Raw genomic sequence first — 18,594 nt, 5'->3', positions numbered from 1 at the left:
AGTTTTCAAAAATAATTTCGTTGCCTCTTGTAATACTCTGTACATTTTTATAAAATTAACAAACTATTAGGTGTACAACTTTGCTTCCGCCGTTTTTTCCGTTTTTTTCCGCCGAAATTCGAGGCTTTATTGTAAAAAACTGGTTAGGCGTTTTGAAATTGCTTGTTGAGTCACTCCCAATGATCGTGCCAATTCTTTTTGACTTCGACTCGAGTCTTCATTAAGTAATGCCTCCAATTCTGCATTTTCGAAAACCTTCTCTCTTCCACCGTTATGCCGGTCTTCGACGTGAAAATCACCGTTCTTGAAGCGTTGAAACCACTCGCGACACGTTCTTTCACTAATAGCGGCTTCACCATAAGTATTTGAGAGCATTCGATGAGCCTCAGCCGCAGATTTCTTCATATCGAAGCAGAAAATTAAAACCTCCCGCAAATGACGAGAATTTGGCTCGTAAACTGACATTTTCAATCGAGAATAACTTTATGATGCGGACACAAATCGACTAATGTTTCTATGGGGTTATGTTGACAGATGCCCAAGTTTATTGCATGACGTCTATGATCTATTTATTTCGACCACTATTTACAGCTAAAGCCATCTATAGGAAAACGGCGGAAGCAAAGTTGTACACCTAATATTTTTTTTTTTTTTTTTCACACATTACATGACAAATATAAGTTGCGAGAAAATATATTTGAGATAAAACGTCGGTCTTTTTTATCGATTGCAATTTAAGCGACAAAAACATCACATTATCCTCACCGACAATTACAACAAATGCCATTAAAGGATGATCGCGCGTTTGCCATAATCAATCATCTCAGAAACATTTAAATCCGCTTTTTATACATTCACTCATTAGCGCAATATCCCGTTTTTGTAAATGCTCAGATACAAATGCTTTGTTTATAATTCATGTCGGCGAGCGTGAAAACGTTAATTGACTAAAATTCCCATCAAATCGCCGAACCGTTTATACCGGTGCATACATTGTGCGAAATACAGGTTAACCAAAACCGGGCATCGATGACAACACCCAGATGCGGGATGCTGCGATGTCGGATCCGCAAACGTCCGCCCGCCGCGTTTATATTACGCTCCCACTCATAGATGAGGTATATGTAGCGCAGCTGGCTTCAAAGTGACTTCGAAATTAATTATTACTGTAACTTCGCATGCCGGCGCGTCCCACGTGTGATCTCGCGGAGCGCGCGCGAAAAGAGACAAGCGCCTCGTTTCAAAGCGACCGACTCATTATCTGACGAGCGTCGCTCTCTACGGAGGATGTTTCCTGCCACCTAAAGATCTCCGGCGTTCCTCTCTGCGTCACGATGATCAAGTGCCGAAATCGCGGTGCGTGTCATTAAAAATTATAATTTCGTATCATTTTTCAGATTCGTATCTTTATGTATATGTACTATATGTTATCAATATGATGAATACTTCAAGTGCTATGCATAAATAATTTAACATTTGCCAAGAATTTATAGGAAATTATGTATATATATTAAAAATATTGTAATGTTAAAAATATCAATTAATTTATTTCTTCTTTCATAAGATTTTGTGCTCAAATGTACTATTTTCTAACATCTTTTATATATATATATACAGGGTGTCCCATTTTAAAGGACCCACTCAAATATCTCAGAAACACTGCGTTAAATCAAAAAATGTTTCAAACAAAAGTTGTGTGGCTTCAAGGGGCCATAAGATGGTGACAATGATTTGACCTTGGAAAATTATTTGAAGGTCATGTGAAGGTCAACTTTAAAATCTTAAATGGAAACCCCCATTTTTTATTTAGTATTCTTGTAGCTGACATCGAGAGCTTTCTAAAAACACTATAATAAAGTATTTTTTCATTAAGTACTTTTTGAGTTATTTTATATTTTAATCTGACATATTTCGATATAAAAAATAAAATATTTCGTAAAATATTCACTTTTCGATCATTTTACCGTAATACTTCTATGCACAGAATAATAAGACAAATTAATTAGTGCCAAAAAAAACAAATAATTGTTTTAAAAAATTCATTGTAAATAATTTTCTTAAAAACAATTTTTTTTTTATACTAATTGATTTGTCTCATTATTCTGTACATAGAAGTATTACGGTAAGATGATCAAAAACTAAATATTTTACGAGATATTTTATTTTTTATATCAAAATATGTCAGATTAAAATATAAAATAACTCAAAAAGTACTTAATAAAAAAATACTTTATTATAGTGTTTTGGAAAGCTTTCGATGTCAGCTACAAGAATGCTAAATAAAAAATGGGGGTTTCCATTTAAGATTTTAAAGTTGACCTTCACATGACCTTCAAATGATTTTCCAAGGTCAAATCATTGTCACCATCTTATGGCCCCCTCGAAGCCACACAACTTTTGTTTGAAACATTTTTCGATTTAACGCAGTGTTTCTGAGATATTTGAGTGGGTCCTTTAAAATGGGACACCCTGTATATATGTATTATTCTGTTTATTGAATAAAATCACTAATAATAATAAACAAAAGTTTTGAGAATTATAAACATCGGATTCTCTCTTTCTCTTGAATATAAATTTGTCAAATATATTTCAGCGCCACGAGAGAAAAAGATATTCAGTGCTTGTACGCTTAATGAACCTGTTGCGTTGTATCATACTTTGCGTTTTCAATATTTTATCATTGCAATAATACGCGGTTATCTAACGACCAAAACTGCTGTGACTACATATGTGATTTCGTCCGTGCAGTTTCCGCCAGATTACACGCTGTTTCGTCGCATCGGCCTGTCCTAGATAGGGCGCGACAGTAACACGATATCATCACTAATGTCTCGACTAATGCGTCGACTATGACGTCGGCGGTCTTTTGCCGCAAATATTTAATACCCTAAAATGCGTTTGCATTGTGGAAAAATCTGATCATCATCCCAGGTGACGCACATCATCTATTAAAAAGATTATTGTAAAAAAAATAAGATAAGAGATTCGCGAATATTAAACGTTTAAATCATATGACATTAATGACGTTTGTCATTTCATTTCTAATGTAACAGAAAAGATCGCTTGAGGATCAAGAGAATATGTTTGTTATTTATACTGAGCAAATATAATTATATACTCACATATATATCGACAAATGTTAATTAAAAAATTTCTTGATTAAAAAAGAATGATATAAAAAATATAATAACAATGTTGAATTTTCACCATAATTGTTATAAAAGAAATACAAGATATCGCAGACATTTTGTATAATATTCTACAGTCACGATCATCGCTTATTGATGATAAGTCTATCGTTTAGAATTTTTGCATCATTAAATGTATTATGCGATACGTGTGTGATTATCCTACAGATTTCATTTTGTGTTTTATGTACAACAGTTATGTTTTATTCATATTCGTCTGTGATACATTATTATAGAACTCTCTCTCTCTCTCTCTCTCTCTCTCTCTCTCTCTCTCTCTCTCTTCACAATTTTATTCAAAGAAGTTTATATTACCCGCGCGAGACTTTCTCCAGTTTTGTGTGCGTCCCACGTGAATAGCTAGACGTTAATTACAGCAACCGATTTAATATCCGTGGTTAAGATGCGATAAAGTTGCTTGTGAAGAATTGAAAAATAAATTTGTGCCCGACGACATGTGCGGAGGCGGCGTCAGTGGATTTACGTAAAGTATGGAAATAACTCGTAACATAAACTCGATGATGTAGAGCCGGAGAACCGGCGTATGAGCGGCGCGAGGGTTCCTCCTTTTCTTGAACACGACGCTGTTGATTTAAGGATCAACGAAGATGCGCGTTTTTGCGGAATATAAAGCAAAAGCTGTCTCTCTCAAAACAATCCCGGCACGCAATTTCGTATTTTCCCCGGTCGAACTAAGTGCCGATATAATTTGTGTCTATCCTGACGATTCGACTATCTACTGTTCCCGAAAGCAAAAAATATATTCATTTCTGATGCTTGTCTGTGCATAAAAGTAGGAGTTTCCAAATTCCATCTATCCGTCCGATAATTTACTTTGTAAGGAATAAAAGACAATAGGCACCATCGATATATGGTAAACGGTCGATTCACATACGTTCTTCTCTCTTTAGCGCCTTTTTCTCTCGTCAATACCCTTTCGTCGAGTTGCGTTTTGCTGAAACGACGTTACGAACATCAAACGCGCGCACCGATGTGCGACCATCTTATTCTTTTAATCACAGCAATTAAAAATAATCAACCGTAACGCGCCGGTAGCAATTAGAACCCCGTCGCAATTTTTCATCCCCCATATCCTCTATTCTCTCGCGCATAAATTCATCAGCTTCCATCTTATCCTTTTCTCCCCTGTCTCTCCCTATCGTCGTCTTTTTCCTGTTCCTATTTTCCGTACCTTGTGCTGTGTTTCCGATTGTTTTTGCTCTTTCGCAAATGTCGTCACTACATCGCGTCTGCCATTTCGATCCACCTTTGTTCCATTCCTTTACAGAGTCGTGAACAAGCTAATTACAAAAATGTTTTAACCCGCGTACGAGGGAATAAACGCGCGCGGAAATAAACAGCTACTGGAGTTAAATGCGTTTTCGATGAAAACAAGAAGACATTCGACTAAAAGAGGGAACATCGTTCCTCACACTTTTTCTCATGTAAATAATTTTTGCGCGGCGTTAGATAGTTATTCGACTTCGTCGACGAACTCGTTTAAAGCCGACGGCGTCGTAATATTTCTTCGTCCCTCTCTTCCTGTCTTTTGGAGCTAATTAGGGACGCGCCTAATAATACCTATTTAAGTCAAACAGAGTGATGAGCCTGGGTATGCCACGAGAAATTATTAGGTACTGTAGGAGATACTTTATCGTGCGTTCGAGAACAGAAAATTATAATGTCCAGTAACACATCGAGTTAACGATGTCAAAAAATATTATAGTACCAAATCCTGCGGTGTGCGCTAATGATGTCATCGTTCTGTAACTTTCATCACTTATTATTGTATAATGTTACTTTGTACCGCATCTTAGCATTCAATCAGAAAATTTATATATATAATTATATATATATACTGGGTGGCCCATTTTAATCCATCCAGTCGAATATCTCAAAAACCAAGCCCGGAAGAGAAAAATGTTTCAAACAAAAGTTGTGTGGCTTCAAGGGGGCCATAAGACGGTGACAATGATTTGACCTTGGAAAATTATTTGAAGGTCATGTGAAGGTCAACTTTAAAATCTTAAATGGAAGCTTCCATTTTTTATTTAGTATTCTTGTAGCTGATATCGAGAGCTTTCCAAAAAACTATAATAAAATATTTTTTTATTGAGTACTTTTTGAGTTATTTTATATTTTATTCTGACATATTTTGATATAAAAAATAAAATATTACGTAAAATATTCAGTTTTCGATAATTTTACCGTAATACTTCTATGTACAGAATAATAAGACAAATTAATTAGTGCCAAAAAAAATAAATAATTGATTAAAAAAAATACATTGTAAATAATTTTCTTAAAAACAATTTTTTTTAATACTAATTGATTTGTCTCATTATTCTGTACATAAAAGTATTACGGTAAAATTATCGAAAACTGAATATTTTACGAAATATTTTATTTTTTATATCAAAATATGTCAGATTAAAATATAAAATTACTCAAAAAGTACTTAATAAAAAGATACTTTATTATAGTGTTTTGGAAAGCTCTCGATGTCAGCTACAAGAATACTAAATAAAAATTGGGGGTTTCCATTTAAGATTTTAAAGTTGACCTTCACATGACCTTCAAATGATTTTCCAAGGTCAAATCATTGTCATCATCTTATGGCCCCCTTGAAGCCACACAACTTTTGTTTGAAACATTTTTCTCTTCCGGGCTTGGTTTTTGAGATATTCGACTGGATGGATTAAAATGGGCCACCCAGTATATTATATACATTATCTGCATGTTACGTGTATATCATATCGATCAAAGATACTGATTGTTGGAAAAAAACAGTTTAACTTTGAATTCAAGGAAAACGAATAATTAATACTAGTCCGGTTGAATAGCCCACGCTGTTAAAATAATCAACGCTTAGATGATAACGTAAGGTGATTCTTTAAAATAGATGAGAGTAATATTTTTTTTTCACGATGTGAGTCCGAGAGGGACTTAGTGCTATTAATTATAAAATGGTATTCGGCGCAATGAGATTTATGCTCGCCATGGGTGACGGGCAATATAGTACCTATATTACACGAGGATAAACGAGGATGGGTTACGGATTCATTTTCTCGTATCGCATGGCTTAAGTTATAGGGTACCATGTGCGTAATTTATATCCACGAAAGAACGCATTATCGCGTGAGTGCACCGTCAGAGAAATAATGTACATACATAATAATACGTCCTGTATTCAAATGTCTATGTAAAAACAATATCCGATGAAATTTCTGGTATCAAACTATGATTTTCAATTTTTCTGCTATCGATCAATACAATATTATCTAGTTATCATCAGGAAATGCGGTAACACTAATAATTAAACTCTATTACTAAATACCAATATGTTCTGTTATTATTGTCTCGTTTTAGCCCCCCCCCCCCACGAGTAATATAATTATCGCCTAAAGCGAGAATTTTCGATAATTTGAAACTGAATAAATGCGACAATCTTTTTAACGAAAATCGATATCAATCACGCAAATTAAATAATTCAAGGAAGTTAGGTTATTAGATAAATTCTAAATTGAAAACTTGTGACATAACATCACGTGCAATATCCGAAAAAAAAAAAAAAAGTTCTCTCGCTTTTAATTTTCAATCTAACATCTATTTTGGTATTTTAAGCATACAATTGGATTACCCTCTTTTGGAACTATTTATATAGTTTTGTTCACAAAGCTTCTATTTTAATTATTGAAGTGAAAGATCATTTGTTTGCTGTCTATTTATCGAAATTCTTTAGAATCTAATAAACGTGAAAAAATTTAAATTAAAAATAAAAGCAAAATTTCGACCTGGGTACAGTAAAACTGTTTAAAGATAAATACTAATCTATATGAAAATCACCTCAAAAAAAAAAAAAGGAAAATAAAAAGAAATACACTTTGCGATTATTCGCAGCGATACTTCGGAGAGATAGACAAATTCATGCGACGCGTGCGGCAATCGATCCTCGTTTTAATACACGGAGTCGAGTGGAATCCGAAACTCATTCGAAGCGCGACGTGATTTACGAGCTCCGTGCTGCCTTCCATATTGGCCTACGGCCTTTTTCTCGCCGATCATGCGTAAGAATGAGCATCGGTAACGACCTAATAAATGCTTACACGCGTCAGCACAATGCACCTAAGAGGATCGCCAAAAGGCTGCTGCTGCTGCTGGTGCTCGCTACTCCGAGCTCGTTACACGCCTAATTAACGCGACAAATTACCCGGCGAGAAATATATGTGTGTACGGTTAATCATTCGACGCGCTACGCCCTTTTCCAGAAAGACGTCACGATGCTCGACGAAAAGGGCGCCGGTGCGCTCTCTCGCTCGCAACCCCACAAACAAGTTCTCTCTCGTGACATTCTTGTCTTTAAATAAACCGCAACAACGAATACGGCGAACAGCGAAAGCGAAAGTCATTAAGGGTTTTGAGAACGGAATGTAATTTGCCGCGGAATTCTTAGATGAGTTTAAATTGGGTTTCTTGCGTTGCTAGAGCAAGAGTGATAATATACGTATATCGCGGATGGCTACATCGATCGTAACTAAAGTTCGCAAAGTTAAATAATATTTTTATCTAAAAGAGATGAGAGAAAAGATGATGTAGGTAGTATGTCAATTCTTTCAACATAATGTCATTTTTGATTTGCAAACTGAAGTATGAATTAAAAAGCATAAAAATAAAAGTATTTAATGCAGGTATTTAAGAAAAACGATTGTCACTTTGTCAAACAAGTTTGCTTTCAATGTGAGTCTACGTATATTTTTAGAATCTGTGATTTTCTTAAATTGCAGGAAATCTGATTACACAAGGTTTGTTGACGAGGTAAATTTGATTTCTGCATTTGCAACGGAAACATAATAATTTCCGATTCGAAATGTCACTGATAAATTCTCTTTCTACGCTCTCGCGCACCCTAAATTCATACTCCAATCTACTAAAAGAGGCAAGAAAATCGCGAATATTCCTGTCCAAATTTAGGATCCTCGTCACTTCATCGTACATATTTACAGACCTTTACGACAAACTTGCTAATAGATCTCCCTTGGAAATGGTAGTCGAGACGGCAAAATGTGCGCGCTTGCAGTTATATCATCGTCGAGATATCCTTTGAGTCGCAACAAGAACTATGAAGTTAAATTAATGCCATTAACCTCGTATACGAGTAACCTAATTTGTACTGTTGTTGCTTATTTCCCTTGAAATATCGAGCGTGCAAATATTTAGACAGAAATTAGTTCACAAATACGTCACGTATTACATTCTATAGCAACATGGAATATTAGGAGAGTTGAATCTCTCAGATATTATATCTTAAATATGCATTTTATGTTTAATATAATTTATGTAAATATCACTATTAGTATACAATAACATTTTCCATGGCAGTGTGTGTTGACCGCATTTTTCGTGCAATTTTAATTGTTTCTTTAGTACAATGAAATATATTATTATGTTAATTAAGGTTAGTAAAATTTCAGCTAAAATATATGAATAGAGGTAATATATCTCGCCTAAAATTACACAACTCCAACATATGAATATGTGCAAAGATACTTTTTATTAGAGATACATGACAGAAAATGCAAAATAATATATATATATATATATTTTTTTTTTCACTTTTCTAAATTAATTTTAATTAAAGATTCTTTTGACACATGATATGAAATTAATTAATAGAAATATTATTATAATTTCAACACATTTTTCATATTTGTTCTACTTTCATTTATGTTGTAACCATTATTATTATTCAATTAGACAATCATAATCTCATGATATTTTTCGATGCATCGTGTATACCATAAATATTTTAGAGAAATACTATTTTTTATTATTTTTTTTTTTTTTATTATAAATTTGACGATTTGACATGTTTGATGAAATAGAGTTTTTGTGATATTTACATGTAATCATATTTTACCCCAAATAAAAATATTATGTATAAAAATCTGGAATCATTATCAAATAATAATGCAAACAGAAATAATTTATACAAATTACATAGTTTATAAAGAAACGCATCGCGTTTATAGTGGTGCATGAACAATGTGATAGTTAGTTTTACGAAAAAAAGAAGCATAAATTCCTGCTTGCACGTAGCAGGAATTTAATTGACATTGAGCCCATCTCTCGCACCTAATAAAAAAACAAACAAACCTCAGGCACAGATGAAAGCCGCAACTCAATTTTCCGAACTCTTATCGCAACGTGAGAGGCGTCGCGTTCAACTTCGGTTGGCATCGTCGTGAAACGCGCGACTATCACGATAGGCGGCGCCGCGTCGAAACTTTCAAATCGCGTTCCGAATCCGCAACGCGCTTATTCGCGCAAACTGCCATTTTTCAACAAGCGCATTAGATTATATAGCGGTTAATCGCGTTACCGAATTCAGGGAGACGCCCACTTACACCATAGCCAAATGTGGAGATTGAGCGAGGGTCGGGAGCAGCTGCAGTCGTGCAAAACTTTGTCCCAACCTTATTACGACTCCTCTTAACGAATTTAACTGTCAAGCTGTAACTTGACGTTTGAGTTTCGCTGTCGTCAGGGAATGAGAATCAGGCCGACATGGCGAGCAGCATCTGAAAATGATGCCGACTATCCCAGAATAAACCTCGATTTGTGTTGATGCGTATCACTTATGCGCTCTTGGTTTTACTCAAATCCTTGACAAGTGATATTAACGCGAGCAAAATAATATATTGTCGTCAATATTTTTTTTTATTAATTATAGAATGCACTTATAATTATCCATTAATATCAATATCAATAAATTCGCATGATTTCTTTTTATCGATTAAATTAAATTAAATTAGAGATTAAATCGATTTTATTTCAATGAGCACATTTTTGATACGAAAAAATGTCTCTTGTATTAACGGTTGAATTCTCATTTTTACAAAAAAAAAAAAAAAACGCACAAAAATATAAAAAGTTTCTAAATTATAAAATTAACAGACGGACAAAGGGAAAATATCATCATTTAATACGGATGAAATGTATCGGCGTTTTATTTATCACGCTGAATATTCGAACGCTCGATCACTAAACAAGTTATTCTACATTTTATCTGAAAATATTTCATCGTGTAAAATTGTTCGCACATTCCATACGAGTTATCCGTCGTCATAAAAAGCACCGATTCAGCAGACTCAAATCGCGCTTTCTTGTGTGAATCCTACTTATTTATATCGCAAGCTTTACTACGGTGTCTTCGTCTCACTAGGTAGCCCTTTCAATTATTTCAACGCGTCTCGCCGATTGTGTTGTCTAAAACGGCAAACGTGTCTATGTCCTGTGCGGGCTAGATAACCCAATATTACGACGTACCGTATGGCTCGCCTTCGGGGCGTTTTACGAGGTTCAGCATCGACGAGCGCGCGCGACGATAAATCTCACCTCCCGTTTCGGGAGGAGAACGGATCAAACCGAAAGCAATTATCCCATCGTCTCTCGTATCCGGTAAATCGGCGTACAGGTGGTGGGCGTCGGTCGCGACGAGGGAAGAAAGAGAGAGAGAGAGAACTAGCGGGCCTTTTAACGGCATAGTCTCAAGCAATAAACTTAATCGCGGTCGCATTGTGCGGAAGGCAATTCCAAGCGCGATACGGGAGCGCGAAGAAATCGAGAGGGAAGGATCGGAGAAGTCTCATCGTGACTTCTCCGATACACACAACCCATCTCGGGTGCGGCCTCGTAAAACCGGCGTCGTGCTACGAGTATCGGTCACATCGAAGAATCATAACGACTCGATGCATATGCTGGATAAATGTTATCGAGAAAAGAGGTAGCTGCACTGTTCGATATCATCATGGCTGCGAATAGACGAGAGAGAATAGCGAATCATCGAATGACTTTACCCCAATGTGGTTGTCGTAAAAAAGAACTTAACGGTATTACCCAAGTACGAGTTCCGCATTTCTCCTGAGCACGATAATCCATTTGCATTAATAATAAATATGGTAATTCGTACGTATGAATATTTACCTCAAAAAAAGATTATGCTATACATTACATATTATTTGAATTTTGGACAAGTAATAAAAATGTAATATCATATAATTATATCGCTTTAAAAAAAAAGTAATCAAATGCAAATTTACACATTTAAATAAACCATCGCGCAAAATAAAATTAATTATAATTTTAGAAATATTAAAATATGGTATATATCCCATTTAATCGTAAGAAAGATAGAAAGATTTCTCTGTATAAAATTAACAAAATAGAAATATCATAATATGAACATACTATGCAAGAGTAACGAATTCTATTAAATAAAATATATTAAATAAAATAAATATAAAGATATATGTGTACATATATATGCATAAGAAGCTCGAAAAAGAAAAAAAAAACAACATTTTCTTTTAAACATTTAACGATTGAATCCTTGGAAGAACTCTCAAAAAAAAATTATGCTATACATTACATATTATTTGAATTTTGGACAAGTAATAAAAATTTAATATCATATAATTATATCGCTTTAAAAAAAAAGTAATCAAATGCAAATTTACACATTTAAATAAACCATCGCGCAAAATAAAATTAATTATAATTTTAGAAATATTAAAATATGGTATATATCCCATTTAATCGTAAGAAAGATAGAAAGATTTCTCTGTATAAAATTAACAAAATAGAAATATCATAATATGAACATACTATGCAAGAGTAACGAATTCTATTAAATAAAATATATTAAATAAAATAAATATAAAGATATATGTGTACATATATATATGCATAAGAAGCTCGAAAATGAAAAAAAAACAACATTTTCTTTTAAACATTTAACGATTGAATCCTTGGAAGAACTCTCTAAATAATAAATTCAACGGAAATCTGATTTAAAAAGTAGACAATCGGGAGAGATTAAATTCAAGCAATTCGTATCATTACGGGTAATATCGTGCGCATTACACGAAACTTTAAAAGTTCTCTCGATATTTCATCAAACTCTGTAATTAACCGGTAAGCACGCCGTAAGTTTTTCAGTCGAGTTCGTTGCCGAGAACAAAACTGAATTCTAAGTTAATTAGTTCTCCGCCATTTACGTAAGTGCCAGGTGGGGTAATTGTTTGCCTTCATTTCTCCTTCCGGCCTACCGCTGAGTTTTTCCTCCGGATAATCGGCCTGGTTTCCGGAAAAAAAAAAAAAAAAAAAAAAAAATCCGGACGCGGCCAACACGACTGCCTATAAATCCCAAAGTCACCACGAGTATCGAATATCGACACAACCCGGGCTCGCTGCTATTTCCCCTGTTTTCCACGAAAACGCACGAAATCGCACGTTTCGCTTACGTTTTCAAAAGCGACGGACACAATATCTTCGACGGCGCTAAATCATTTTGCGGCGTTGTTCGGATTAAATGGCACAGAAGTGTTGCATATGAAATTCGCGCAGTGCATCATTTTCTTTGATGCGCCCCTAACCCACGCCGCGTTATTTACAATTTCCTCCTAACGCCCACCGTGCGCGCATACAATGATTCTCTTCCCCCAAAATCAGCGCGCGTTCCTACAAAATGGATATAGGAAAACTAAATTTATTTTATGTGAAATTTTATAGTTTAGTCAATAATCGATAAATTAAAAATATTAATTATGTTAAGATTATGTATATAATTTGTTATGCATATAAGATGATTTTTAATTGGATTTGTAGTACGATAAATGCACCAGATCCCGCTATCTTAACACTCTCAGAAAGGATTTCTGATAATGAGACAAAAAATATTCTTGACATATTTAATCGTATCACAACCTTATGCGGTATAAAAATAAAACAATTTTAAAATTAAATCAATAATTCCTTTTCTTCTCTCTCGAATTAAATAAGATTGTCTTACTATCTTGAGACAAGAGTAACATATACAAATCTAAGCTTATATATTCTTGCATTTAGAATAACTTGATGTTAGATCGCTACAAATTTCCATCTTCATCTTTGTGAGAAAATTAACGGGATAGCACCAAGAGCATTTTATTCTAGATTTAAGAATTTTCCATTTAAGATTAAAATATTCCTTTTTCGATAATAAATATAATTGTCGCTATATCGATCCTATTTTATGATAGATTGAAGAGTAATAGCATTAGATCCGGAAATCTTTTCTGTGGATGTAACTAGCTAAATCAGATAAAGTTAATTCATTAGAAAAAACAATATTTAAATAAATTAAAGAATTTTCGTGAACTGAATTTCATAATATAAACAGTTAAATGAGTGAATTTTCAATAATCTTAAATTATAATTTTCGAAGAAACTTTAATTATTTTTACGTTACATCAACCTATTTAATATTGGAAATCTCATTAAAAGTTACTCTCAATTATAACTTATGGATGTTCCATTTTTATTAAAGAAAAAAAGTCTATTTCAAATTCGTTCAGTAAACTGTAGAAAGAATATGCGCGCACTTCAGTTTTAATATTACCACGACCATATTATCCCAATCAAACATTGAATTAAAAATCGTTCGTTGAGGCATTTTCGCAGACTTCGGCGGAAATTACATCGATGACGCAAACCTCAATCATTTGCGAACGGGATTGCCCGAAGTGCTCCCCAAGAGAGTAGCGTTGATTTTCCAGACAATCTGGCACCGCGTTCATTATCGGATTATGATCGCAAACCGCTATAATCGATCGCCTAAAACGCGATAGTAATCGCATCATCGATTATACTACGTCGTACGTCTTAGGGTGCAAAATTAGTTTATCGTCGGGACTATAATAACAACCATCACTGATATACCATCGATTATCGTTCGTATTGTCGATCGCCGAAACATTTCTCTACCTCTTCGTCATTCTGTCGTTCGAGAAGATGCCGCGTCATTTTGGACTGCGATATCGGCGAGACGAAAATGCTCGTCGATGTCAGGATATCTGACGTTTTATCTGACGCGTACCGACGGCGCGCTAGACGTTCTTTTTTCCACTCCCGTTCCCGAAAGATCGTCCCCTTCTCTACAAGGGATGGTAATTTTCTCGAGGAAATGATATCCCGAATGAGAACGAAACGCTGTTATCGATAAGACGTAAATATCGCGTCTCCCGGATGCTGCTCCCGGAGATACCCGATGCAGAAGAATCTGCCGTCGAGGCGGGTATCTCGCCGACGAGACGAATAATGGACAGACAGCGCGGTCCAGACTTTAATAGACCGCGGATGCGCTTTATTTCTCCCGCTTCGTGTATTTTTTTTCTTTTTCTTCTTTCTCGGTATCTTCTGCCGCGCGCTATTCTACCCTGTTCCATTATTTCTCAACTCCGGCCGCAGCTTTTTCGTACGGCTTTTCTCCCGTATGTCTCACCGCCGCCTCTTCCGTTATATCCTACCACTTTTTTCTCCTCCTCCACGCGTCGTGTCGTTGTCGCTTAGATTCGTAAAAGAAACAATAATAATGGTCCGGCGCGAGAGGAGAAACTGGTTTCGATTCTTCCTGTGTCGGCGAGGCATTCGATGGTATCCGCTTATTCGTCGCCGCATTGGAGGGGAACAGGAAGGGTGATGGGGTGAATGGACGAAAAGAAGCCCTCGGCCATCATAACTTAATCCGGGCTTACGACCAAATTCTTTAAGGATTGGCCGGCCCCTCCGATACGCTCTCCCGTGTTCTTGATCGATTTACATCGCGCGAAAGAAGGCGTTGCGAAATCTTTTTAATCCTCAACTTTAAGAGCATGATTGAGAATCGTGTTCAATGCTCTTTAAATGTGAATCAATTTCGCGATGGCTGTAACTCAGTATTCGTTACGGTTAGAAAGGAGACGTTCGACACGGCCGATTAGCATCAAGCTTTTACGCGGTGAGATCAAAAACGCGTTATCGCGGCGCTCGCATTATACATGACACATGTCGACTATAAAAGTACGCTGTTTGATAAAAGATCGCGTAAAGATAGCTCGCGATACAAATGTATGCATATGGTAATACGACGTGCAATTGAACGCGTACCGTTCAGCGTGTCTCTTCGTCAAGTAACGACATAATAACATAGCCGGGAATGAGCTCTACACCTCTCGCATAAGAAATACATTAATAATCATTAAGTTGACCTTAAGAAGTCGACAAACGGATAGTTCATTGTCAGCGGGAGGGATGCATATCAATCATATGTCACACAGATTTCTTCTCCTTCTTAATATCAGTGCGCTCTTTTCCGCACATAAATTTAATATCTGGCACTTTAACGTGCGTTTAACCGATCCTTCGATCGATCACTTTCGATGATTCAGTTAATTGTGACGCATCGATCGCGTATCACGAATCGTCTCGGCGCACGGCAACGACCAGAGACGTTTAGGTGGTGGACCAAAATGATCTCCAACGAAGCACCGTCACTTGTTTTGACAGACGCCAGAGATATATACGAATGCATTTTGTTTGCTCATCTTTTCTTGGCCGACCCACTTCCCTTCAGTCCTCCATCATCGTGTCCCCTTCCTCTTGTCCTTGTTCGTTTTCAGTTCTCGCGTTCTCTTCCCCCCCATCTGCCTTCTGTACATCTTCCTTTCCTTTTGGGCCCCTTTCGATTCTTCAGCTCACCCTTCGCGTGCATACACTTATTTTTTTTTCCTTCTCGCCACCGCCTGACATAAATCTTCTTTCCGCTCAACGCCCAAGTTTCGGCACTTGCATTTAGGCTTTCAACGCGTTCAGCACGTACAAGCGCACTGAGATGTTGTTGATTGAAATTGCCTTTAATTCTGGAGGAAACGAATATCATCATTGGCCGATTTTGACCACGTTTACGTTCGCAGCACATATGTTATTTATTCCATCAAGAAAACTAATGTACAAAATTCTTGTTTTTCTTACAATTTATAACAGCCATTGCTGGCGAGCTATTGCGATTGCTACCAAAAAATGTCGTTGCAATCGATATTATTTATCAAGATCAACATTCATAGATTATTCTCTGGTGCGATAATATATTTACATATCCCATAAGTACAAATTACCATTTAAATTCTTATTGTGTAGTTGACGTAACAGAAAGTACAATACATCCGTAATCAACGTCTCCTTGGCGAATGTATATCCGATGATTGTATCTAATTAACACAATACATAAATCAAAGTAATTACGGAATGTATTGGATGATTGCATAAGTTTGTGCCCGATTTAAATATAAACTTCAATAGATTATATTTTAGAGATAACACTTTTATTAATCAATTATATAGTCTCCATTCTTTTTTACAATGGTTTTCCAACCATCTATAAGCTTGTCGATTCCATTTTTGAAAAAAGAACTTGGTTTTTCTTGAAAAATGTTTGTAAGGTGATTTTCGACAGCTTCCTCGGAATTGAGATTCTTGCCATTTAAACTATTCTGCAAAGACCGGAACAGATAAAAATCTGAAGGCGCAATATCTGGAGAATATGGCGAGTGCTGCAGAATTTCCCATTGCAACTCCTGCAGTTTTCCTGCAGCTTATTCCTTTCAGTCAGGAGACGCGGCACCCACGTATCAAGCTTGGAAATGTATCCAAGCTTTTTTAAATGACGAAAAGCGGTTGAATTATCGATGTTCAGCCTCTCAGCAATATCCTCAGTTGTAATCCTTGGGTTTCTTTCCACTAAGGCATGCACAATGTCATCATCGATGCCAGAAGGTCGTCCAGAGCGGGGTTGATCCTCCATGTTGAAATCACCATTTCGAAATCTGCCAAACCACTTTTTGACTGTTCGGAGAGCAGGAGCGCGGTCCAAATAAACGCTTTGAATATTTTTTTGTGCAATCCCAACACTCACGCCTTTCCGAAATTCATATAGCGTTACATGCCGCAAATGCACCTTTCGTTCTCCATTTTTAATGATTTCTCTTATGCACAAATGGACTTATCTGAACAATGTCTGACGCTAAATTGACATAAGACAACGTCATCTATTCGGTGTAAGCAACAATTACCACACTAAAACAATAGAACTCCGCCATGCGGTAACTTAATGCCATCTATGAAAATCGGGCACGAACTTATGCAATCATCCAATATGTGTATATGCGTATTTCTTTTGTCCCTATGGCACGGTACCATGAAATTCCATAGTATCGAACTATCGGAGTACACGATTGTCAACTTGACGAAATTCGCACGATAATTCCCCCAGGTGTGCTCGTCGTGACTCTCGGCACGATCCACGAGAATAATAAAAGGTTCTCAGGATCGTGGAGCATGGAATCGCTTCGAGCTCCCGGCGGGCGGTCGGCATTGTCCGAAAAATGTGGATCGGGATCAGAGAAAGCGAGAAGCGGAGCAATATAAATGTTAATGCTACTGGACTTGAAAAGGCAAGGATGCGGATCATAGGGTAAGGGAAAAATTTAAAAAGGCGCGTATGGGAAGAAACGAAGACATTACGATTCGCGCTCGCTGGCACATTGGTGTAACCGTCCATCGCGAAAAAGCACGCGATAAGTGTATGAAAATAATCCGATACATAGCAATGTTTTATTCCTTTCCCTCAACAATTTCGTCCCCATCTTCTTCGTCCAGCGCAGGATTCTAGAGAAAGTCGGACGAAGAGTGAGCAAAGCCGTACTTGAAATACGCTGTCACACGCGTAGTGGAATTCGCGCGCAAAAAGCAACGCGAGCGAGTCTCTCTCTGTATAAGTTGCGTTACCCTCTCTTTCTCTTTTTCCCTCGAGTGAGCTTGTAACGTGACGCTGTAATAAATTTCGGCGACCGCGGCAGCCGCAACAACGTTTCCGCCGCACTTGCGTGGCCGTCCCGTAGAAAAAGAATTCCCGACAGGCCGCGTACCTACAACGCACCGACAACACTCCCTCACCTCTCTTCACTCGGTCGCTCTTTCATTCGTAGTCGCGGCACTTACGACCTTTTGAAGGTAGCGTCCACCCTCCCCCCCCCCCCGCACGCGGGCGCGCACCTTTTCATTTACATGTGCCAAGTGATTCATGTTTCTCGAGGCAGACGCGGTAGAATTTCGCTTCCCGGGACAGAGGACACGATCCAAAAATCCAAGGGCGTGTTTCGCGATGAAAACGCGACGTGTCGTATGCTATCCCGCTGGCCGTTATTTATGTTCGCGGTGTCTACTGACATATCGCCGAGATTACAGACATTTCTCGAAAAATTCGTTTGTCGAGTACCCCGGGGAACGTCAAGGATCCCGAGCGATGGACACGAAAATTAAGAGAGCAGAAGTACACGAGAGCGCGTCTGAAGAGGCGAGTCCTCCTCTTGACGGTCGGATTGCTATATTAAACGAATATGTGAGGTAAACGTCGTCATAAAAGTGGAATTTTTTTCTAAGAAGTCATTTCACATGATGTTTGCTTAATTGCATACTCATTTTAATACTAATTACATTTTTTATTAGAAAAATTTTAGTCTAATTCGTTACAATGGCAAAACCGTTGTTTCCG

At 36.8% G+C, this 18,594-nt stretch overlaps 1 protein-coding gene across 2 annotated transcripts in view; it reads right to left on the bottom strand.

Annotated features, from left to right (window-relative positions):
* Sli (slit guidance ligand) overlaps positions 1–18,594 on the bottom strand; it is a 368,221-nt gene that overhangs the window by 336,840 nt on the left and 12,787 nt on the right. The gene's annotated exons all lie outside the window — the stretch shown is intronic.

The sequence above is a fragment of the Polyergus mexicanus genome, unplaced genomic scaffold (assembly GCF_030449975.1).
Source record: "Polyergus mexicanus isolate NDT 795.1 unplaced genomic scaffold, iyPolMexi1.0 SCAF_7, whole genome shotgun sequence".
Classification (NCBI taxonomy): domain Eukaryota; kingdom Metazoa; phylum Arthropoda; class Insecta; order Hymenoptera; family Formicidae; genus Polyergus; species Polyergus mexicanus.
Note: the sequence above shows the minus strand (reverse complement) of the source record. Positions and strands in the feature narration are given on the sequence as shown.